Source organism: Pelmatolapia mariae, linkage group LG10_11, assembly GCF_036321145.2.
Source record: "Pelmatolapia mariae isolate MD_Pm_ZW linkage group LG10_11, Pm_UMD_F_2, whole genome shotgun sequence".
Classification (NCBI taxonomy): domain Eukaryota; kingdom Metazoa; phylum Chordata; class Actinopteri; order Cichliformes; family Cichlidae; genus Pelmatolapia; species Pelmatolapia mariae.
Window position 1 is genome coordinate 69,868,159 of NC_086236.1, and position 25,864 is coordinate 69,894,022.

At 39.7% G+C, this 25,864-nt stretch overlaps 1 protein-coding gene across 1 annotated transcript in view; it reads left to right on the plus strand.

Annotated features, from left to right (window-relative positions):
* znf385d (zinc finger protein 385D) overlaps positions 1 to 25,864 on the plus strand; it is a 92,341-nt gene that overhangs the window by 12,306 nt on the left and 54,171 nt on the right. The window lies entirely within an intron of this gene.

The window sequence follows — 25,864 nt, forward strand, 5'->3', positions numbered from 1 at the left end:
AGCATTATTTTGAAGCCAGATAACAGTGGTGGGCTGCAACACCACTGAAATACCACAAATTGTTACGTAGATATGTATGCATGTAGTGGACTTACCGAATGCATAAGTTAATAGGAGGGATACAACCTGAGTATATGACAAAATCGCAAATAATTAAAATTTAAATCGAGCACCTCTTCTGTGAACATGATTTCTACTTGAGTTAAATACGGTTTTTATTGCATAAGTGGTAAAAAAAACCCAGTTCAGATCCCACAATGCAGTCTCATGGCAGTTTGTCAAACACTCACAACCTATAATCTATTTTCCATCCTTATTTTCATGTAGCTGAATGTGATTTTTCATCTGTCCAGTCTCACATGTACTATTTTGAGTCCATGAACAGCACTATGAATAAATCAAAAACAGAGTTTGTAGAATTGTAACGATCTTGGAAGTCAATATTTGGTATGACATCCTTTACTCTTCAACATAGCCTGAACTCTGTGGCTATGTTGTAATTTCTTTAAGACGTCTTCAAAAATAGTTCTCCAGGCTTCTTGAAGAGCATTCCAAAACCCTTCTTTAGCATTAGCTGCCTTTTGTTCTATTATTTTGGCAAAATGATCCCACACTGCTTCAATAATATTGATGTCCGGGCTCTGGGGAGGCCAGTCCATGACTGATAGTCTTCCATTGCGTGCTTTTCTGTCTAGGTATGCTTTTACTTCACTGGCAGTGTGTTTGGGATCATTGTCATGCTGAAAAATGAAGCTATTGCCAGATACTTTCCAGATGGTATTGCATTGTTGATACTTTTTTAATGTTCATAATTCAGTCGGTTTTGGCAAGATTTCCAAACCATGACAGGCCCTTCACCATGTTTTACAGATGCTATAGACACTTGCTGTTGATGACTTGAATGAAAAATTTGATTCATCATTCTATAAGATCTGTTGCCACAGATTTTTGGCCCAGTTCTTGTGTAACTTAGCATACCTCAACCTTTTCTCCCCATTTCTTTTCTTAAAAAACAGCTTCTTGACAGCCATCCTTCTTCTGAAACCATTTCTGATGATGCTTTGGTGAGCAGCAGATGGATCAGCTGCAGGGCCAGAAGCATCTCCCAGATCCTGTGTCGGGTCTTTGCTGGATTCTTTACGATTTCTTAAAGATGTGACTTTCACATACAGTTGGTAAATGGCCTGTATTTATATAGCGCTTTACTGGTCCCTAAGGACCCCAAAGCGCTTTACATATCCAGTCATCCACCCATTCACACACTGGTAATGGCAAGCTACATTGTAGCCACAGCCACCCTGGGGCGCACTGACAGAGGCGAGGCTGCCAAACACTGGCGCCACCGGGCCCTCTGACCACCACCAGTAGGCAACGGGTGAAGTGTCTTGCCCAAGGACACAACGACCGAGACTGTCCAAGCTGGGGCTCGAACCGGCAACCTTCCGATTACAAGGCAAATGCCCAACTCTTGAGCCATGATCGCCCCCAGTTCATCTGCCGTAGATGTGTTTTTAGTCTTGCCATGTCGTTTGTCCTGTACCTGTTCCACAAATTTTATTAAGGACAGATACGAAGAGATGTTAAAATAAAGAATGAAGCCACTAATGTCCAAAGATAAACTTTGAAAGACCTTCAGAGAGCCTGGAGAACTATTGCAAGCTGCTTGGAGGCAAAATATAAAGACATGACAGCACAGTACTGTACAAGACATTAATGTTTTCTAAAAAGTAGGAAAGAAAATCTAGATTTGGAAACTGGAGGGTTGCTGGTGGGGTGAACCAATGTACTTTTAACACCAGATAACAAAGTTAAAACACAGTAGTTTCCACTTCCTTGTAAAGCTGTGGTTTCCCGGTTGCCATGGTGACACATCCCTACAAACTATATACTGCAGACACAAAATGTACTTCATGGCTCTAAATTGAAAAAAGTGGAGGAAAATGGATGAATGGATGGCAAAGCAATGCCGACTGTTACAAAAACATGTTATTTTGTGTCAGTAGCTCCATGGAGTTGTGGCGCTAACTAGCTGATACAACAGCGAACTCTGGCAAGAGCAATGGTGGAGGGCTCTACGTTTATTTAAATATTGAGTAGTACACAAACCAAGTCACTATAGGAACTTACTGCTCCCCAGATTTGGTATACGTAATTCCCAGATACAGGCGATTTTACTTCCTGAGGGAGTTGTCTGTTCTTGTCTACATTCTCACTCAAGCTAATGCTAAGCTAGCACAGACTTACATGGACTTCCACTATATCAGTTGTTGAGCCTTGGTCATACGTTTTTTCCCCACCAGTTGCAATACCTCACCAGGGGATCAAACACGCTTAGCAAATACAAAAATATTACAGCCACAGATAGTGACAGGTGGTCACTATTTCTGCTGCCTGCATGTACACCACAGAAACAAATCTGTCCCAGACCTGGAGTAAGGGTCTGTATCCACACGTGGCTCTTTGGAGAAGTTGCACATTGAATCTCATTGTACTGTGTACAGTGAAAATGAATCAGAATCAGAAGACTTTATTTATCCCCAAGGGGCAATTAACAAACAACAGAGCAGCATAACGTTGAAGATAAGGACAATAAGAACAGGCAATAAGAGTGAAATAATAAATACACAGAATATACAGTATATACAGTTTTAAAATTACACAGTGAATACATTCATTTCAGTTAAATTCACAAAGGAATATAATCCTTTGGTAATGTCTCTCCTTTGTCGTTGTTGCCCATACTTCTGATTGAAAGAGCCCCAGAGGCAGAAATTACGTACTGTGCCTTTAAACCAGCCTGTCTTTCACTTAGTTTGAAAGTGAAACACAGGCTCCTGATGTGAAAGGAATTGTGTAGCCTCTTGTTTTATGAGAATGAATCTAGTAGCTTGTGTACAGACTTCCTACTATCTGCTAGGAATAATTCTTATCTGAATTATTATTACATCAACATAAGAAAATGCAAGAACAACTATTTCAACAATATATTGGTTCTGAAGTCAATTTTCAAGCAGAAATCCTAAAAACAAGTCATAATTTGAAATTCTATTATGATGTTAAACTGATTATCTCTGGGTTTAGGATCGCTATTCATCAGTAATGTTTTTTGTTGCGGTTGTAGGTTTAGTTTTGACAAACTAAAGCACATCAAAACCTAAACTCAATATATAATTTATGCCCAGGTACTCAAAGCACTTTCTAATTTCTTCAGTGATTGTTTTGCTGTATACCTATTCTCTATATTTATCTGTTAATACTTTTCCTTTTAAACAGTAACAGTAGTAAACAGCTTTCTGTAATGCAGTGATAGCATGTGGCTGCACAGACCTTATTAGATTTGTGACCTGTGAGGAGCCACCTTCTAAATGGAGCACTCACCCGATGTGCACTTACTGTAGCAGGATGTGTACACCCGTATGGATCTATTGATTTTTCTTTTTGAAAGTAGAAAGTAATTATGAGAAAAAAAAATGTGGCCTCACCAGCTCAAGTCAACGAGGACATCACAAAAATACATTGACTTCTGGAAGAAAAGAAAAAACTCAAATAGATAACCTATCCTAATTTCTTTCTTTTCTTTTTTCTCCTTGCTGCCCTTTTGAAACACTGGGATAGCTCAATTCAAAATGTGCTCAAACGAAAAGGGCTGAAATATGGAGCACAGCTGGATAAGAGTGAGGAAAAAAAAACATGAAGGGTGAAAAAAGTGGGACATCACAGAGAAAAGCCCAGATAACCCATGGGAAGACAGATTGTTTCTGCAAGGAGAGTTTCATGAGAAAGTTCAGGAATACTGTGTCCCTTTACTCGCCCTGTCTAATCTGTATTTAACAGACTTGTCTGCAGATAATGAGTAATACACTGGGAAGCCTCCAAATGGTGGAAAGCTGATACTAGATTAACACAAAGTAATCACCTCTTGCACTCTGTCGCACAGACACACTAACACACACCATCTCAGTCTTTCAACCTTCTTCTTTTCTTTTGCGAGCTTTTGTTTCCCTCCTTGTCTCATGTTCTTTCAGACTTTGCTTTGAGCTCCTGATTTCTTAATCACCAGAAGAATGTGGTGCGCTTTTAAAAGTTTGTGCACAAGTAGAAAGTTCATGCATATACTGTTCTGCATGCTGTTGTTCTGCCTATACAATCCCTTTGTAGTGCTTTCAGCACCGGTGTAAGTTTGGATTCAAAGGTGCAACAAAGGAGCCTGTTTGCCAGCTCACAGGTCTGATCAGATTTCTTTATGTGTCACACAGCAGGTGGTGTGCTGAGTGGGAAGAGATATTTTTCAACTTATGCAAACAGTGCTGGAAATATCGAAGAAGAAGAAGGAAAATTCTGAATTCAAGTAGTTTCTAAAATCACAAGCACAAACAGTTTTCTATAATGCTTGCCTTTATTTTTCTTGTGTTTACTGTGAAATTAGGAGTAAAAATACAACATTTCCGCCTAAAGTCATAGACTTTAAGTACTAAGCTGCACAAGTGGAAATTTAAAAAGAAGTAAATCACATAAGCAACTTTGTTAGGATTAACTAAGAAGTTACTTTCCCCCTTCTGCACATGTACGATATGTCTTCACTCAAGCAGATTATTAGAGGAGCTCTGATTTTAATTGTGCACAGAAACCAAACAGCTGTTTGATTCGGCGGAGCAGATTTAGTGAGTTACGGATCAAGCTGAAGCTAGTTTCCATCTGTACTCCCACTGAAAGCAGACGCTTTATATCTGCCCAGATGAGGTCAGATCTTCTTATGCGCCACCGGGGCTCAATAAACATTTAAGCTCCCCTTTTCAAAAAAAAAAAAAAAAAGCCACATGATCCTATAGGTGATGATGACAGTTCTTCCATTAACGCACTGCAGCAGTAGGAACACACTCATTCTTGGTAGGATTTGTATTATTGGATGGATTGTGGTAGAGTACAAAAAGAAATTGTGTAAGTGTTTGCATGTCCACACCTGCATGCAGAGGGAATAATACCAAAGTCTCTTGTTGGGGCTTTGTATATTCTTGTTCTAGGATGAGTGACACATTCAGGAAGTCCTTAGCCAGAGGGGAAGAAACAGCGTTTGTTTTCTCTCTCTCGTCTACTTTCTTTTCCCCCAGTGGGGCGCCTTGATACAATAAAATGTAACAGGAAATATGTGGCTTCAAGCCATAGAAGAAGACTTCATGCATGCAACTACATGTGCTCAGAAACGCACGGGGGAGAAATTCTATTAGGACAAGTTTTCCAGTTCATAAGGAGCTTTAAGACACACACAGTGATGTTAGTAGTTCAGAAAAGGGTGAAAATGAGAATGTTGTTATGGTGTAATAATATACGGCACCTTACATAATATTTTACTATACTATTCCCACTTAGGTAAAGCTGCTATTTTTTTGAATATTTGTACCATTGTGAGCAAAGTTGCAACAACAATTAATATGTATTACTGATTTTGCATATGGATTTTTTCATTTATTCTATACAGATGTGATTTACTTGATTATCCAAAAACTGCAAAAAATGTACACAAGTAGTAGAGTTCTTTATTGATTTTGCTCTTGAAATATAAGTTTTTCAACATTGTTTTGCTGCAATTATTAATACAGCATGATAATTCAAATATATCCAAGATTATTCTGAATACAATCGCGTGTGAGATTGTTTAATTGTTCAGTATATTGATGCATTTCACAGTGAAGATTCGTTTTTCTTTCTATCATGAGAGTTTTCTTGCTATATAACAAAATTGTTTTACCTTCATGGGGCTGTCCAGATCTGTGCCTGTATGTACGTGTGTGTGTGTTTTAAAAAATGTGGTTCTGCAGACCCCCTACTATACCGGTACCTAACAAAGAGATGGTTTTGAATCGTCTGAGAGGTATTTCTGTCTGCCTGTCTGCAGACAAAATTGTGAAAGATGCAGTCACTCTTTGAGGTTTTAGCTGGTGCATTGTCATTACACGCTCCAAAAAATTAAAGGAAGACTTTGAAAACATCAGATATTAATGGGGAACATATTGTGCGTGATATCTATACTGATATGGTTTGGATAATGTGTAAGGAATGAAAGGACGCCACACTGGTTGATGGAAATGAAAATTATTAACAATCAGAGGGCTGAATTTAAAAGAAAGTGGAAAAAATATGCAGCAGACTAGTCCATCCTACTCAAAATGGTACTCAGCAGTTCATATGGTCCCTACATACTTGTGTGTGTCTGATATTCTCATAATGAGATGACAGATGGTGTCCTGGGGAATCTCCTCCCAGATCGGGACCAGAGCATCCTTGAGCTCCTGGAAACTCTGAGGTGCAACCTGGCGGCGTCAGATGGACTGAAACACAACGTCCCAGAGGTGTTCTATTGGATTTAGGTCAGGGAAGACGTGGGGGACAGTCAGTGATATCAATTCTTTCATCCTCCAGGAACTGCCTGCATACTCTCGCCACATGAGGCCACACATTGTCATGCATTAGGAGGATCCTAGGATCCACTGCACCAGTGTAGGCTCCAAGGATTTCATCCCATTGTCTTTTTTGAGCAGTGTAGTTACTACTCAGGATATTATGTGAATGATCCAGTTTGTCTTTTGTCTGATCCTTACCAGTGGTAAGACTTGGTCCAAAATCCATCAGTCAATCCATGATTGGGAACCCAAAGTCACTGGTGCATGTCTGTGTACAGTAGGAGGAAATAACAGAACATGCGAACTCCACACAGAAAGACCCTAACCAGCCTGTAAGGACTGAAGTCAGAATCATCTCGCTGTGAGGCCACAGTCCTAAGTACTCTACCACCATGCTCACCTTGGCCCAGATTAAAAGGAGGAAAACGACTTTGGGAGGATTCTTGGCACCTCTGTGTTTTTTAATAGAACAAAGCTACACTTTAGAATTTCATTGCATCCAATTGTCACTGAAATATATCAACCATTCTTACTGATATGAAACTTTAGAAATGTCACCCAAATTGAAAAAACAAACACATTTTTTGCTCCACAAATGTACATTTGTTATGTTTGTTTGTTACAGCTGACACCTCACAATACTTGAAACACACACACAGAAATGTGTTGAAGATAACACACAGTTCCTTTTCAGCAAAAAGGCCAGTTTGCAAACAGCTTTGAAGAAGTTTTTGGAATTGCTCTGCAACTTTCAATTGATTCAATCACAGAGAAGTTATTGAAATTGCTACCTTGAAAGAAATGGAGCAAACCAGAGAAGAAAAGGGGGGAAAAGGAGGGAGCGCGTGACAGAAACGGGAGAGTTTTGGAGTGTAATGAAAGAGAAAAGTGAAAGGGGGAGAAGCAGTTTTCGGTTTAACAGAGTGGAAGGCCCTGTCGAAGAGGAGGTGTGTGTGTGCCAGTGTGTGTGCCTTTAGGTTGTCTTTCTTTGGCTCTGGAAATAAGATCTATCTTGCCTGGAGCTTACATTTGTCTTGGAGAAACAATACAAACTCTATTTCCCCCTGCAGAGTAATCAGGAATGTGATTTATCGATTCTGGGCACAGATCTGCACGCTGGGAAATTGCTTTGTAGTCCTGCAGCTGCAGTGACACACCGGCCTCCGTCTGCATTCAAGACAACATCACAGTCCATTTCAATGTGTACCTACCCTCGCTAAGTCAATGTTAGCATCAGTGACTGTAATGGAAATGTGCTCTTTGACAAAGCACATAACACAGTGAGCAGTAAAGCTGGAGGAGTTCTTTTGTTTATTTGGGCAAAAGTCCTCTTTATTTTCTGCATAGTTTTTTGGTGACTGACAAGTGGAAGACTTCCAAACCAGCCCGAGCTCCAAATCTCTGCACATATTTCAGATTTGCAAATTGCATTTTATCAGCTTATTCATAATCTCCATCTTTGCTGACCTTTTCACCTTGCTGCAGTGTTGTACAGGTGCACTCCAGGAACCTGTGACATCACTGCTGGGTGCATCTGTAGATTGTAAAAAAAACACCCACTTCTGAACACATGTAATGACAACCAGCAGCAAAACTGTATTTCAGCCTGGTGTAATTTACTCTTTTTAACTGATGATTGTGGAGCAACTGCACAGACAATGTCATTAAAAAACAATCCTGTGCAGATATACATATTAGGAAAGAATGTTTAAGACATGTTAAAGCTTTCTCTCTATCTAATACTGGCAAAAGAAACCTTGTGATATGCACAAAGCATCTGACATTAAAAAAGCGTCTGCCTGCAATTTCACCAAGGACCCCGAACTTACACAGAATGAGAATTTTACTCCTGATGTTTGCTCACCCTCGAATTTGTTGGAACAGAAGCTCCTTAGTTGGTATGATAAGAGCAAGTACAGGTGATGTCCATGTGCACATCTGCAAAAAAGCCTTAGCTAGAACAACTTCTAAGGTCATAATATTGTGGTGTTTACAGCTACTTATGCTCTCCCTGAGCAATTTAACAACAATGTTCTGCTTTGAGATACAAATAATTTCAAAAATAACAATTATGTTATTTCTTAGGTTAGATTATAAGGGTTAGGTTATAATCTACCCTAATCTAAACTGTGGTATTGTTCTATATGGAACTCTAAGACAAAAAAAAAAGGAATTATAGGGATAAAACACACTTAACGATCCAGCATCCACTCCAACTCTGCAACTTTCATTAAAATTGTTGCCTCATAAATGACAAACGATTGTTCAAAGCAGGCTTTGTATGATGATAAAAAATAAAAAGAACAAAGGGTGAGTTAAGCCTGCTTTGCAGACTCTCATTTGATTTATACATGTCCTATAAACATCTAATGGACTCTATAAATTGTATTCCTGGGGGAAGCATGCAAGGCCGCAAAACAACAGCGAATGATCAAAGGTAGAGAGAGTGAGCGGACCACCACAGTGCCAGCCGCTGCCTTCCAGCCAGTCACACCTGGAGCAGAGTGGAGTGCATATCTGTTTAATGCGTGGCGCAGCGGTCCTTATCATTTAGCTCGTGCTCTGGGGCTTTTTAACCCCCTGAACTGAGTGGAAGCTTTATGTTGGCAGAGCTTGTCTCGATGTGTTCTCCCACGATAATATTTCACTCTTTTTGGGTAGCTGCCAGCTCACCGCTCTCTCTGGTGGAATGCAAAGAGCTCAAGATGATTTTTTATGGAGGTGTTTAGTGCCAGCTTCCCAGGAGAGCTGATGCTATAGTGCAGCGTCTCCTCGTTGTCTGAGTGACCTGCTCGTACTGTACACTACAGTCGGGCTAACAGCTCTCAACGCTCATCCGAGTGTTTAAATTCCGAGTGTTTAAATTCTGGGAAGTATCAACTGTTTAACAACTGAATGCCAGGGTTTGAGAAGAAGGACAGTTTCTCCTCCTGTGTTTTAGAGTTCAGGATATAAATGGAAAGAAATGGAAGACGGGTACAATCTGTTTCTGATTTGATGGTGGTGCCATGTGCCTGGGCTCTTTGAGGTGATAACAAAAATATGTCAACTTTAACTGCCCATCTGGTCATCTTAAAAAGCAGGAATACTACTCAATTTGAGAATTCAAGACCGTATGTAGCAGTTAAAAAAGGCAGAGTGTGTTTCTGATTTGGATTTTAGAGGAAGTTGGTCACAGAGAGTATCTGGCTTTCTGTAAACAACAGTAAAAGCAATAGACATATAGAGATTTGAGGTTCATTGAAACTGTCATCTCATAGCCTGACTAGTTTTAAAGAGCTCATGTTTGTGCAACAAAAGCACCTGAAAATGCCGCAGTCCTTTCCAAAGTCTGTATTTCTAGTTATTGCACGCATGACCACAAATCTAGACCAGATTATCACGATGCTGACGCGGCTGTTTTGGGAGGCGGGAATGCTTACAGTTTCGGATCATTATTGCAGCAGTATGCTTACCCAACCCTTTTCTTGACTCGGGGGATGTAGTTAAAATTTAATCATGATTAGCTTCAACTAACTAAGTTACATTAAACTTTACTGTCTTAACTATGTGACCATGCTATGGTTCAGTTAATGGCTAAACTAGTTCTCACAAAGGCACACAACCACCCAACTACACCAAAGACAAAAAGCAGCTGAAGTCAAAGAATTTCATTTTACAGAATTAGGCTGTTATAATCAGCAGAAAGAATGTTTGGCCAATGCTTAACTGATTCATATATAAAATAAATGATCATATAAGCAATCTGACATCCACTGACAATTTAAAACCACCAGTTAACCTAACATTAAGATTGTGGGAGGAAGTTGGAGCACCCAGAGGGGCTACAGGGATAATATGCAGGCCCCACTAAGGGCTCAATCCCAGACCCTCTTGCTGTGAGACAGCAATCCTAACCACTACACCACCACTTTGAGTTTTGTGTCACTGATTGGTGAAAGTCCTGATTCTTTTCACCAGGTTTCATGCACTTTCAGCTCTTCATGGAATGAGTGGCTTGGTGAAATTGCTGGGGAATTCAGGTGGTACTGAATGAAGTCTATAACTGACATTTTTGATCTTCCCCCATATTAGAATTTATAAAACATTTAAACATTTTCACAGTACTTTTTTCATCTAATCTTTAATAAAACTGGCACCAACAATCTTCCGACAGATGCTTTCCTGAAACAAATAATTCCTGTTTGGTAGCCTCAGAGGAGTTCCCGAGGTCATTAAGTCAGTTTCATGGACTGTATACCAACTGCTTTTCTACTCGAGTATTTATAATGGTATATATACCATTATAAATTCAACTAATCATACAAGCATTTTTTTCTATACTTTTGCAATAGATGCATCAGCGATCAGCTTGTGCTCACGCAGGCTCGAGCAGCAAAAGATCAAACCATCAACCTTCGTACTAGAAAACTACCTGTGCTATCTCCTGAGCTGCAGTCACTCCTAATCACAAAACTAAAGGCTGCACCTTAAATCTGCATTCGTCCTAATAATCAGCAGGGGGTCAAACCTCTGGATGGAAAAAGATGTCAGATTGTACAGGAAAATAAAAAGACTCTTTGGCTCCCTTTCTCTGTCACTTTATGGACTCTTGTTTTACTCACTGCAAGAAAAAATTCATTTTTTAAAATTATTTTGGTCCTTTTTTGATCCTGATTAGAGTCAAAAAGAATAATGAAGATTTAAGGCAGTCCTTTGTTATGATTATAAAGTCACCACTGTATGAGCATGCAGTGTCAGATTTACCCCTTATGTCAAGAAAGCCAAAACACTCAGTTTAAGTCTTTACAGTTAACTAACCAGTGGGTGATGTCATAATGTCTACATTTATCTAGATCAGTCCAGATCTAGAACAGTTGTCCACTGGGAGGCACTACAGAACCCCCCCCCCCCCCCCCCCCTTTTTTTTTTTTTTCTTGTCTACTGTTATCTTAGGAAATCCAGATTGGGCCTGACAGCCTCTCATGTGGACGAGATTTATGTGGCCACTCTGTTGCACTTAGTCTGAAACCATAAATACTTTAAACATAGCCAGAGCTTCATCAAATTTGGCACTGATCATCTTTTTTTCCTCTTTTAAAGTTTTCAGAATAATTTGGCAGTAACAGCAACTGAAATCTGTGGCAAAGTGAAAAAAAAGTACATGAACTTTATGAATCGACTGGGGATGTCTTACTATCGATACCTACAGCCACGTTTTTCACATTATCAGATCAAGTTGCCATAGTGACTATGGCCCGCTCATCTGCTGGGGCTCCTCTTCACAGCGTGAGCTATTTTTAACGGTGACATTATAAAATGAAAACTGACAGGAACTAATGGTGTCACTGGGGAAAATACTACTGAGGAACAACAACTGGATTTTTGTAGTTAACAAAAAGTAAAACTTTTTTTTTTTTTTCATCACAGTAAGCTGGCTAAATAATTTATATCAATAACTTATTTGATTTGAAGACTTTTTTAAATATTTCAACTCTTTATGTAGGTAGTTCTGTGTTTTATCGTTTGCTTATCGAATATGATATTTTTTAATTTATTCAAAATATTCAAATAGATACATAATTGGTTTAACTTCTCACAGCTCTCAGTGCAACCTGCTCCTTTCGATCTAAAAAGATTTGAAACCACTGACCTGCAGTGGATGACTGATTCAGCACAGCTGTATTAAATGTGGAAAATACCAAACGATTGGATACAGCCCGATTAAATTTTATCAGCTTATAAGGAAGAGCATTTGTGTCACAGTATTATTCTCTCTCACGTTAACAGTGGTTCTCCCTGCAGACCTAAATCTGATGTTAATTAGCCAGAAAACTTGAGTTTTTTTCTTTGCTTTCTGAGCTCAAACTTAACCAGAGATTCTGCCTCACAGAAGTGTTTGCATCATTGAAACGTTATTAATTCAAACACTGCAAACACAGCGTTGGTAAATCAAGTGCTGCTGCTCTTAAAGACAGCTGTTTTTCAGTTTCCAAGAACTGAACATCCTCTCAGATTCAGTCATTCAAACATCCGTCCCTTAGTAATCTCCTCCACAGTGTGTGTTAGCGTTAGCTTCGTGCTTTACCGTGTTTCATCGTCAAAGCAGAACCAGCTGGAGCGCTAGTGGGAACAGTTTGCACCTGCAACACCATCGTTCCTTTAATGAAAAGCACACGAGTTCCAGAGGGAGAATTCAGCGGTGTCTTTTTTTGCACGCAGACAAGGTTGACTGGGGATTTACGAGTGTGACGGACTCCCAGGACTAAATCATAATTTTGATGAGGGAGCCTGCGGCTCGCACAGCCTCGTGCCAACAACACGAGGTCTTCGAACACACCCTGTTCGTCTGTAGCGATAGTTCCCCTCCGTTCTCATACATAAATTTTGAGTACTGTTTTTCTCTCCATGAGCTCACAAAAATGTGTCCCCTGCGGACCCAGAGAACTCAAACAAGGGCCAACAATAAATCATTCATACTGCTCCTATCAGAGGGTGGCAGTCGCTGTGGAGTTAAAGAAACTGGGCTGAGACACTCAGTGGTTTAAATTCCTGCTTTGCCTGGGAAAATACAATACTCAGCTGACATTGTGTGCAGTTTGAGAAGAACACATAACCACAGGGGAGGCCCCCAAATTTCAACTTCTGAGCGAACACAGTCCATATTTAATAGCACCAGGCTTTACTGTAACAGATAACATGTAGACCTGGATAAATGAGAAGCAGGGAGGCTTTGATAAAGAGCATGCTTGCTCAGCAAATGTTCCCAGCATTAAGCAACGCTAAAGAATACCAACATCGGTGAAAGTAGGATTAGAAAGTTGAATCCCTACAGGCCCTTTGAGGAGTTACAGGGAATACGGCGTATTGTTGCGTTGTTAAGATTCAGTGTCTGCAGGTGGCTCATGTATTTTTATATTGGAGGGCATCGATTTTGGAAATCCAATAGATGGCCACACTCCTCGGGCTCCTCTCTCATTACCACAGAATCCGCCTTGTTTGATATTCATGGTGGAATATTATGAGAAGATAAATCGTTTAATCTTAGATTTTATTGAACGCTGTTGTGAGTGAGACACTCCCCTTCATTCTGTGGGAGTAGCTGAAGCAGTTTGACAGAATGACGGATTAGAAATTAGCCTGCAAGGGAATTTAGCAAAAACACAATCGAACAGCAGTTCCAGTTTGGTCATTTATATGCAAAAAAGACTTTCATTGTCCTGACGCTGCACTTTTCTTTAGCTTAATAAAATGCATATTACAAGGTAAATACATGCAGTTTTTGAGTACGCACTTATTCTACTTTGTCTTCATACAGTTTTTTCAGTGACAGTCTTAATGCAACACTTTTTCAATAAAGCATGTCTAGTGTATCCATAGCTGATGATTCTGGACGATAATTTTCCATCGCTGACTTTTTAGTATTAGCATATATGTTAGCTGATATGGACCAATAAGGTTTTCATTTTTTTTATTTAAAAATTGCATCTGGACTGAAATTGTATTCCCCTAAAATTTACAGCTTTACTCAAAAAAAAGACACATTTACAGGCAGGGTTTATAAAACGACGTCGACAGAGAAAAAGCCAAACTCAAGACTTTAAAATGTGCGTACATAAACCGAGAGTCGTGTCACGGTGTCTATAAAGTCTGTGCTTTTGCTTTTTTATTAGGGTCATTTAGTAGTAGTAGTAAGTGCTTTGAGGTGATCGTTGTTGTGAATCTGGTCTACATAAATAAAATTGACTTGAACTGAATAGTAACATAGTTTGTTGAAGAGTGGCTCTAACTGTTTATGATACTGTCAGCTCTGAAGCAAATGTGCTAAAGAAGCACCACAGCTGAGGACAGTGCAGAGTAAGTGGTATCTTCATGTAAGCTGCTTACTAGCTTGTAGACAGTTCACTGTTCTTTGAGAATGAAACCTTTCCTTATATATATATATATATATATATATATATATATATATATATATATATATATATATATATATATATATATATATATATATATGTGTGTGTGTGTCCGTGCAGTACTATATGTGATGAATTTGTATTTGAAGATTCTTGGTCTCGCTTTCAGCCCCAAAATACAGTGCAGTGTTAGTCAGGCTCCAAAATTGAAATGGCAGCTAGCCCTGCCCACATATTTTAACAGATGTTTCATATTTACACATCGGTACTGTGGTGGTACTGAATAAATATATCTCAGTGATAAATACTGAACATTTTATGTTTGTAGTTTTCTTCACATTGGCTGTCTGAGATGCCATTGCTATTAAATCCAGAATTTTACTCATGATACAGGTGTGTTTATGTCTAATGGTAAAAAAGCAAAAACTGGTGAAAAAGATTTAAATGACAACAATTTTGGAATTTGTCTGGTCTTCTTAAAAAAAGGTCTGCAGTCAATCTAGTAGCCCTATATGACGTTTCAGTGATTTGAGCTAAAATCCATCAGCTGACAATGAATGATAAACACAATCACAATATATTTTTTGTAGGTATTTAAATACTAAACATGCAATTAAATTAAATCTGGCTACAGTGGAGGCTTCTGTGCAAAGAAATTATGATATTTGCAGACATGTAGTTAAAGGCAGTACAACAAAGCCTTAAAGAAGAGGTGGAGCCATGCCATGAGTATTTCTTGAAAGTACGTTGGGGCATTTAATATTTTTCTACAAAAACTCAAATCTGTGAACAATCAAAATGCCAACATGTTAGCCCACCCAATTGTGTGACCCGTAAAGCTCAGTGCTGAAAGATTATAGGTTTAAAAACTCATGTGCAGATGAAAGTAGGACCTTCATTGATTCAAGGACCAAGATTAAGTATTGATCCTGCAGAACCTGCACAGACACAAAGGTTTTTGTTTTCTCATAATGCAATAATGTTGCCCAAAAATTAGAAAAAAAAAATTACACTTATATTGTTTACATGGAAATCTTTTTTAAAAGCTTTGATTTAAAAGACAGGGAGGCTCGTCGGCTTGTTGGCCAAAGAGAAATACAAATAAAGCTCTAATAAAACCAAATTCAAACATAATTACTTTAAATAGCCACAAGAGCCGAAATCTAGAATGTTGTAATAATACTGAATGGGATGTAATGGCTGAAGGCTGTGGGAGGACCTGGCGCAGATGGGGGTTACGGTGTTACATTTTTATATTTCATCTCACCTGGACTCACGAGTGAGTGTGAGGCCGCCAAATGCCTGCTAAGAGCTTGCCCAGTTCAATATTTCATCCTGATGGTGGCCAGTGGTTTGAGAGGGGTCAGTGGGGAAGAGCAATGGGAAAATGTGAAGGGAACATACATACCTGCTGAATAACACCATGTCTGTCAGAGAAAACTGCAAAGAGAATGCAGGGAGGAAGAGTGCAGAAAAAAACGAGGTTCGGGGTTAGCGAAAAATGGAGAAAAAAGCTGAAGTAATGGAAGGTGGAGATATGTTCAAGCAGAAGCAAAGAAAAAGCAACAATATGTCTTAGAGAGTGAAACCAAAGAGAATGCAGTGTTCGGCCTTCACTGTAAAACTCATCCACTCACAGGGAGCCTTTCTTTTCCATAATTGCACTGCTTAAATCCCATCAATAAGGAACTTTGCTTTAAAAACTGTGATGAGTTCATTGGAAGAAGTGAACCTTTAGTTACTTGTACTTCTGTTAATCCATTTTAATCAATTTGACTTGCAGAATAAATGTGGAAAATTACAGTTTACTCACTTTGTTGAGATTTTACCATCTGAAGAGCCTCCACTCAAATGAAAAGCAGGTAAACAAATATAATCACCAAGTGGAAACAGACTTTCCCCAAAGGCTTTAAAGAGGGAAGCTTAAAGTTTTAACAAGGTCAAATAGATTTTTAGTAACCCGTTTAATCCCATCAGAATATGTACAAAGAGTATCAAGGCAGAAAGTGGCTTTTATGAATATTATTCAAAGTGTGAATTTTCCTGCTCAGTGAAGCCCTCAACAATGAAATTGTTCTTCCCCCCCCTTTTATCTATCTACAGTGAATGTATGTTGGAGTCATTATATTCATTAGACTTCACATAATTGCTCGCATAAGTAAATGGAGCATGTGTACAGCAGAAACATGCAGGCAGAAACATTACAGCCACCCGGCCTTCCACATAATTGGGAGGAATAAAGATAACTTTAATCTAAAGAATGAAAGCATGCAAAACTCTCTGCTTTTTCGTTATTAAATTATAAATAAGATCGTTTTAATAGTGCTCTTTTTACTTCATTTAACAAGTCGTGGAAGTTAATGGAACATAGTGCAGTGGGCAAGCGACATCTTTAACAGAAACACTACGGTGCCACTGGGCAAAGTCAAACTGCCAAAGTCAGTCTCTGTAGGGAGCCATGTAAACGTATGCAAACAGTAGCTTATTAAACGAATGACCACCAGCCAGTGGGCACAGATCTACTTTATAGTAAATGCTCTGATAATTAAACATAGTAACACAGATGCTATCTGATGAAAGGCAAGTAAGGGATGACTTTAGTTTGGAATGGCTGATTATACTTAGATGCAATTTTGTCCATGTGTCCAGACCAAGTGTCTGTATTATTTGAGAGAAAACCCAAGCTGGCTCTGGTCAGTACAAACAGTACTGCAGGTCTGCAGTGTGGCCTGGCTTGTGCGTACATTGGTGCAAAGTCCTTTAGATACCAGGCACGTAAAATGCTGTGATTTTAGCCATTCCCCAACTCTCTGTGAATGGTTCTCATGGCCATTGATCAGTGGTTGCTGATCAATGGTCATGAGAATTTGCATATTAATGATGAAGGAACTGACCTGCCAGCTCATTGTTCCTTCAGTGGTGCTAGTTTCGGTCATTATGCAAAAATGTACTGTTTATAAGATTGTGGAATCCTGCAGTCATCTGAGACTGAAGAAGTCACTTGGATGAGTGACGAAACGTTTCTCCCACTGAAAACGTTACGTCCAGATGAACAGAATCAAACTTTGGGGATATATGTTTTTTTTCCACCAAGCTCGATTTTTCCAATGTATCGCATCTAAATAAAAAGATCTGACCAATCAGATCACTGCATTTGGCAACAAGCCTGCCCATACCTCAAAACGCGCACTGGTACTAAACACACATAGATGCTGCTCTGAGCAAATGATTTCTCTGCCTGGATTAAACCATGAAATTCTTCCTGCTGCTGTTTTCCTTTGAGAAGAGGATGAACCCAGATTCTCAATTTCTTAAATTTTCTTGTTTAGAAACATGAGGACCAGCTCATCATGGCTTAATCTTTGTTTTTGAGGACAAATTTTTCCTCAAAAAAGAAACATGTTTGGTGTGTAATGGTCTAAAGTCTCATTGTCTATTGCTCTGTTTTGGAGTGAGAAGCTACTGGACTATTTTGTAAGTTAGCTTGCTTAGGTTGGTGGAGGTTAGGTTTCTTCTGCAGGTTTGGCCGTCTGTTACTCACTAGCTGTGTGAGCGACTTTTTCTGCTCCTTCTCAGCAGTTGCTATATTTATAAATTTTATGTTTTCAAAACATATAGTAAAAGGTTATCGTGTCTCTTTAGTGTTCCATTTTAATAATAAAAAAATAATAAAATAAAAAAACATATATTTTTGTCTCCACTCACTCACATTTAATTGCTTATTCATTTTCTCTGCAAAGCATGTCCTTTCTTCACCACATTTCTATTTCCCTTATGCATACCTAATGATAATGGGCATGCCCATGCATGAAAAATGACTGGAAGATAAAGAAAAATGATACCACTTAATATTTCTATTTACACATTTTAATTAATTTACCAAACAAGATTATTTTTAGGTGTTTAACCTTTGTTTTGTTTTGATTTTTTTTTATGAGCGCCTGGAGTGGAGTCCTTTCTGTGTCGCAGCAATCTACAGTGTTGTCTAATGATGAAGTAACGGACTGGGTCAGGTGCTGGATGTAATTGGGAGACACATAGAGAAAAGAATTAGGTTTGACAGGTCATTCATTCCACTTTAGTAAATAGTAAGCGAGTTGAATGATGGTGAACAGAGCATTTAGACCTCATTGACCAGTCATTCTCTCTCCCTCTCTGTATCATGTTTAAACACCATGTTAAACATATAAACATATTTAAAATACAGCACACTGTGTGCGTAGAGCTCCTGTCCTCTGTTATGTATGCACTGTGTATGTGGGATTGGGCAGTTATGTGCTATCTTGCTGCTTAAAGAATATGCATATAGATCACTTTAAAGAATCCACATCTACAACTGCTACAAATATAGTGAAAATAGCAATAACATCAAGCTATAGCTATTAAGATTTAACAATCCTCATGTGTGTACTCATGTGTTAATACATGATGTGTGTTCTTTAAAAAAAAAAAACATTAAAAAACTAAGTGGGATACCACAAAAACTTGGGACAGTGCAGATTCAGATCCAGTCCTATCTGTTGAGCTCCAGTTTCTAGGACAGTGATGTTTTCCAAGCCATAATCAGGTATTTTATTATTACACACTAAATCCAAAATCTTCATGTATGAAATATGGAGCCTGTAATGTCAGAAGAGTCGATTCTTTTTCTGTCCAAAGAGTCGGTGGATTTGAAAACCAGGAGTCCTACTTCCAGTTGTGTGCACAGAGAGCAGATTTCCACCTATAAGAACCGCTAAGCCCCAATCTGTAATTTGTTTGCTCACATAAATTATGTATATACATCCACATGCATAATGAAAAGGTCTGAGTTATACTGCATAGTAAACCAGCATTTTGTTTTTTGCTTACAAGATGATAAAGCAAAATAGAGACGTGCTCTACTGGTGTAAATCAGCCAGAACTGCAACACATCTGAAATAAAGCTTACAAACATACGTAATCTGTTTGTGTTAACAAAGTACCAGTTTCACAGAAAAAATGTGGAAAGAAAAAAAACTTTTTGTTTATATGTGCTCTGTGTGTGTTTGTTATTTGTAATGGGGTATTGTATTATAGCCATACTAATGATAATCATGCAAATTAAAATAAAAGAAATGATCACATTATGTTCACATAATATTATGGTAAACAATCAGGTGCAGCTGGGAGCCGCGGTCCTGTTTATGACGGCTCTCTTCCCTTTCAGTAACTACTTTACTGCAGCTTCAGCTTATCTGCACACTTTATGGCTGACTAAAGTAAAGTGACTACCACTCACAGCATTCAGTTTTCTGTGGCTGTGAGTACTCCTCTCTCTCTCTCTCTCTCTCTCTCTCTCTCTCTCTCTCTCTCTCTCTCTCTCTCTCTCTCTCTCTCTCTCTCTCTCTCTCTCTCTCTCTCTCTCTCTCTCACACACACACACACACACACACACACACACACACACACACACACACACACACAATGGGAAAGACTCACCTCCAGCAACAAATCTACTAAACTGAGTCACACAGGTGCAGTTAGGCTGTGAGGCACTGTGGACTTCTTAATGTAATTACCAGTTTGTTCTCTGCCCTCTCTCTGAGGCTTCTCATCACTGAGCTACAGCGAGCTGCTCTCTTAAAGAGCGCCTCTGTGCACTACACCTTGACACACTGGCCTTATATTTTGGCTGTTCGGTGTATTGATGCATGCTCAATCGTCCAGGTAAGAAAATCCCAAAAAGTTGATTCTGTTCATCTGGACGTAACATTTTGAAAACCCTCAGTCCAGATGAACAAAATCAGCTTTTTGGAATTTAGCTGCGGTTTATGGAGTTAGAATACAGCTTTTATCATTTTTGCTTCATTTGTTTCATATGTTTCAATATATTTTTATTTTATTATTTCTATTGTTCATATGTGATTTCTTTAAGTTCTGGTCATTATGTTTTGTATTTCTCTCAGTCCTCTGCACTTCCTATTAGCAGTCTAGCATCTATTCCACATATTTCTGTATTTTATACAGCTGGTACGTGTACTTTGAAGCAAGCTAATATACTCCAGGTAATTTTTTAGTTACCCTAACATTGGAGATCAGGATTAGCGGGGACATAGAGCTGGTTATCCACTCACTAAGTTAAACCAGGGTTTCCCCTTTGCATTCACTCTAATGCGATGTTGTTGGGAGCATCTGATCAGTCACAGTTATTGAGAAGCTTTCTGGCAACAAAGTGGGTAATTGTGCAGAGGAAGATGAAACTATATTATGGAAAAAAAATCAAGAGATTATAAACACAATTGAAACAGAGACTGAAGCAACACAGCGCTGCAGACGAAGCAGAGGACAGTGAGCGCGTGTGAGAGGAAAAGCACTGTAGAGTAATATAAAATTTAAAGTGTGCATTTTAAACGATTGGTCACTTCAGAGCAGTAATGTGCAGCAAAGACCTCAGAAACAAGAAGGAGCACTCAGAGCTAAAAAAAATAAAAAAAATAAATTAAACTAAAATCTTAATTTTATTGCTCTGTGCACCTACTCACCAGATTAATGATTTTCTGCAGCATTAAACTTCCGTTTTATTTGCAACAGTGTTGCATTTTACTGTTAAATTTCTATGTTCTTTAAATATTTTTAATCATTTTATCAACATCATCAACATCTGAATCGGTGGCACTCATAGGGATCATTTTGTATGCAAGTCAGATGACCTGCAAAACATCCCTTTTTATATAAGTGAACACAGACAGACAGGGCTACATGCAAATGGAGGACTGACTGAATAACAAGACACAGGTGGGAGCAATGAACCACACGTGAAAACAATGCCAATTCTCAACTGTCTTGACATAATAAAGATGAAAACATACAAATGCAACACACTCATTTATCTCAATTGTGAGGATTCAAATCCAACATAAAGGTACATATACAAATGCTGTTGCTCACAGAGAACAGTGACAAAAACATTACATTAAATGCAAGAATCTCCCTGCTGGGCCATTATTAAGTTATTGGTATTGACTTACCAGCCTCCTGCAGTTACATTGGAGCCATTTTACGGTGTAGATCAGTAAAAATGTGACATACTGCTGCTTCAAAGTGATTATAATCTCCCTGAAAACAACTCAGAGGGACAAATTAATCCAAAATGTCAAATAATTGATTATGTGATGCTCTGTGTGTGTATTTCAAATCCAGCCTATATGACTGGCACTAACTCCTGCTGTCACACACAAACCCATATCGGCGAGTAATGGGATTTGAATCCTTGTGAAGCCAGAAAAGACAGCACTCAGTGTGTGTTTCTGACCCTTTTACCAGCCGTCCGCTGTAAACGTCAGCCAGTGTCGACCGCCATCTCAGCTCATCACTGTCATGTCCTGTCACATTATCCGGCAGCGCTGAGTGGGGTAGCGTCAGCAGCGGATGCTGTGCTGAACTTTGAGATGGACAGGCCTTCTGTGGGCTGTCAGATAGCATCCAGCAAATGACCTGCTTATTCTCCCTCGCTGTCGACACTCTGCCGACGTCTCCCCTGACACAAACACATCAGTGGAAATCAAACACAGTCCGAGGAATGAAAGGAGACACCCACAGACAGAGCGCCGGGGGGAAGAAAAATACATTTACTTTTTTTTGTAAACAGGAGAAAGAAACAGAAAAGGCTTTTCTTAAACTTAAATATAGACATGTTTAATCTCACATTAGGCTTGCAATCTTAAACCTGCAACATTCACCTAAATTTGCGTTATCAACCCTGTTAGGGATGTTTACGTGACTGCAAGACCTATTCAAAAAGCACCGCAAACATTTCTTTTTCTCTAATTGCAGATTGGTTGTGCTCGCCATCTGCTCACTGATCGGCTGTGGTGGCTTTACGGTTACCTCAGCCCGGGGCGAGAGGCTGTTTCGAGGCAGACAGCTCATCAGGATGATTGACAGGTTTTGGTGCTGGAACTCGACCAGCTGAGGAAAAACTGCATATTAGAGCTTTAGGAAGTGATTTGAAAGATGACACTGAATTTGCTGCAGCTGGAGATGGTGCGCTGCACACTGCTGCAGGCTTCAAAATGGGAGTCTGTGATATGCCTTTGGTGTGTGGGTGTTTGTGCTTTGCAAGTGGATTATATGTGGGTCGTGGTACATTTGCTCCGGCAACATTTCGGTCTCTGGCAGGCGTGGTCCATGTGGAGTGTGTGGCTCAGTGGGTGGTTGAAGGGAGCAAAGCTCGGGGAATAACATAGCTCTGGCATTGCAGCTGCTCTCTGCAGACGAGCCCCGTACACATCGGCGTGGGGAGGAATTAAATGATACATGACAGGGGGATTTCTTAAAAAGATACGTGCGCAGTGGCGATGGGGTTTTCGATGGAGAATTGTTGATAAATTAACAGCCCAGCCAAGAACAGCACAGAGGAATAAATTCAGATAGAGAGTCCTGAGTCTCCTTTTCACCACTTTATGCCCGATGATTAATGATATTTCCACGAATAGCTACAAAAATCTTCACTGATTATGCTACTTTTTGTGGCCTCGTCACTGCGGATTCATTTCACAGCATCTGCGCCAGAATGAAAGAGGAATAACATGTTTCTCGCCCAGTGCGTGTTTCTAGTAAGAGGTCACCCATTCTCTTATGGCCCAGATGTTTTTAACTGGCGTTAGCTTTCCACAGCACAGGCTCCACTTTCCCAGCGGGCTGCAGCGAGTGTGGTTCTCTGCTGTAGAGTTTCCTGAGCCAGAGAGCCTCGCCAGATCCGTGTGTCATCCTCTTCTCTCTTTCCAAATAACTTGGGCAAGATTTACAGTACAAAGGTAGACCTTTGCATAACTCTGTCTTTCTGTCCAATTCAGCAACAAAGTGTGTCAGGGCAAAGGCTGAGGAGAGTCCCTTCTCTGTTAATGCAGTGCAGAGACAGTGTTTTAATGTTTCCAGGCTGATCTTCGCCAGGCTTCACATTTCACTGCGTAATACCGAGTGTGTTTCAGTTAAAAAAGCGGCCATTATTTTCTTTTGCTTGCTTGACATTGCCTACACGACTAATGCACTTCAGCAAACATGTCTGAAACGTTGACATTTTCTTCCAAGTCAAGACTGTTTACAAACACTGCACTGTAGATGTTAATGTTAATTCTACTTACAACAGTAGTTGAGTCAGACCCTCTTTTATAAATCAATAAATGTTGATATTATTGCAATAATTGAAGCAAATTCATGAAAATTTGCTTCATCAATTTAATACAATGTTCACTTGTGACCATTTGCACCTGTGTTTTTGTATGTTTCCTTTATTAGTCTATGACAGCAGTGTCCCATGTTAACAATATACTTGTTATATGCTGATATACTGATCCCCATACTGGTTTGCAGAATCACAGGTTCAACGATGCCTCATGATGGAATACCTTTTTATAGAAAAATATAAGTTACACAGACTTGCCCTAGCTACAAACTCCGTTGTGGACGTCTGACAGACATCATGTAGATGATCCCATTTTCATTTAGGAACTAGTTTTAGACTCAACGTCTAGAAAAAACGCTCAGAAGTCCTTACAAAACTGCTGTAATTCGTCATGGCATAGATTCAACTATCCATCCATCCATCCATCCAGCCAACTTCCTCCGCTTATCTGGGGTCAGGTCACGGGGGCAGCAGCCTAAGCAGAAAAGCCCAGACCTCCCTCTAACCGGTCATCTCTTCCAGCTTGCCTGGGGAACACCGAGGCATTCCCAGGTCAACCAAGAGATATAATCTCTCTAGCATGTCCTGGGTCTGCCCTGGGGCCTCCTTCTGGTGGGGCATGCCCAGAACAACTCACCTGGGAGGGCACCCAGGAGGCATCCTTATCAGATGCCCGAACCACCTCAACTGGTTCCTTTTGATGTGGAGTAGTAGCGGCTCTACTCTGAGCCTCTCCTGGATGGCTGAACTCCTCACCCCATCTCTAAGGGAGAGGCCAGCCACCCTTTGGAGGAAGGCCATTTCCGGCACTTGTATCCGCGATCTCGTTCTTTTGGTCACTAACCACAGCTCGTGACCACAGGTGAGGTAGGGACGTAGATCGAAAAACTGAGAGCTTCACTTTTACACTCAGCTCTCTCTTCACCACGACAGACAGGTACAGCGTTCGCTTCACTGCAGCCGCAGCACATCGGCACATCTCCCGCTAATGCTGGAAACATTCCTAAGAATATTTTGGTTTCATTTGGTCCATACTGACAAGATAGCATCACAAAGATGCAGCAGATTTGCAATTTTCCTTCTCCACCACATCCCAGAGGTGCTCTGTCCATTTGAGATCTAGTGATTGTGGAAACTGTTTGAGGACAGTGAAATCATGGTCATGTTCAAGATACCAGTCTGAGCTTTGTGACATGAGATGTTATCCTGCTGGAAGCACCCATCAGAAGATGGGTACATTGTGAATTGTAGCCTCAGTTTTCTGTTCTCAGCTGATAGGATTCTACAGATTGTTGTGCAGGAAAATCCCAGTAGATCTGGTTTTTTGGAAATAGTTAGGCCAGCCAGTCTGGCGTCAGCAACCATTCCATCCATCCATGTTCAAGTTACTTGAATCCCCTTTCTTCCATTAAGTTCCAACCATGTGGCTGATTACACACTTGTGTTAACTGACAGCTGAATAGGTGTATGTATTGAAGTGACCAGTGTAGACTGGGCTGTGTAGCTGCAGGATGCTAAAGAGTTTCTTTCTTGATATCAGAAATGTTAGAACCGCCTTTGTGTTTCTAACATTTAATTTTCTTTTTATTTTCTGTCAGTACACTCTTCATTAAAGCTGATAACATATTCCAGTTTCCCATCTGTTGAGTAGGCGTGTTAGGTCATTCTACCTGCTGAGAATACTGGTGGAGATGGAAAAGCTTTTATTAGTCTGCCCTCTTCTCTGCTTCTGTCACGGAATAATCAGAAGTCATGGAACTCAGAATAGCTGCATATTTCAGTGTAAATGTAAGTATTTTTCTACACAAGAAAAGAAACTTTGCCTAGGTTTCTCGCACCTTAGACTGTTTGCATTTTGTTTTCCAGCCAGTCTGGAAGCACTTTTAAACAACCAAACACACTTAAAGTGTCACATTCATCTTTAGGCAACATTAAATGTTTCAAACCCCTTAGGGACACTCTGTAAATACACACAAGCCTGAAACAGGGAAAGTGTGGGAACTTTTAAAGTCCATTATTCACTTTCCTTTTGGCTCTATCCTAACTGTTCCCCTGTGTTTACCACCTTGTCCCTAATTTTGATTCCCTGATATTTAATAGTGTACAGTTAGAGTGCCCCTGGTTTGAAATTAAGTAAATAAGGACCGTGTAAGTTAACCAAAAAATCGCATTAACCCAAAACAGGATGTTCAAAGACAATAAAGGTAAACTGCAGAGTCTGATCATGATAATGATGAAACACAGTTGCACCCCTCACTGATGATTGCTACAGTGGAGTGAGGATTGCTTTGTGATACTGCTGATTGTCTGTGAACAATAGTGAGTAATTTGTCAGAGACACGCTCATTTCTGTGACAGCTCAACTGGTATAATTTTTCTTGTATTATTATTGCAAGACTTTGATTGCCAAAGCGAGAATAATAAGCGAT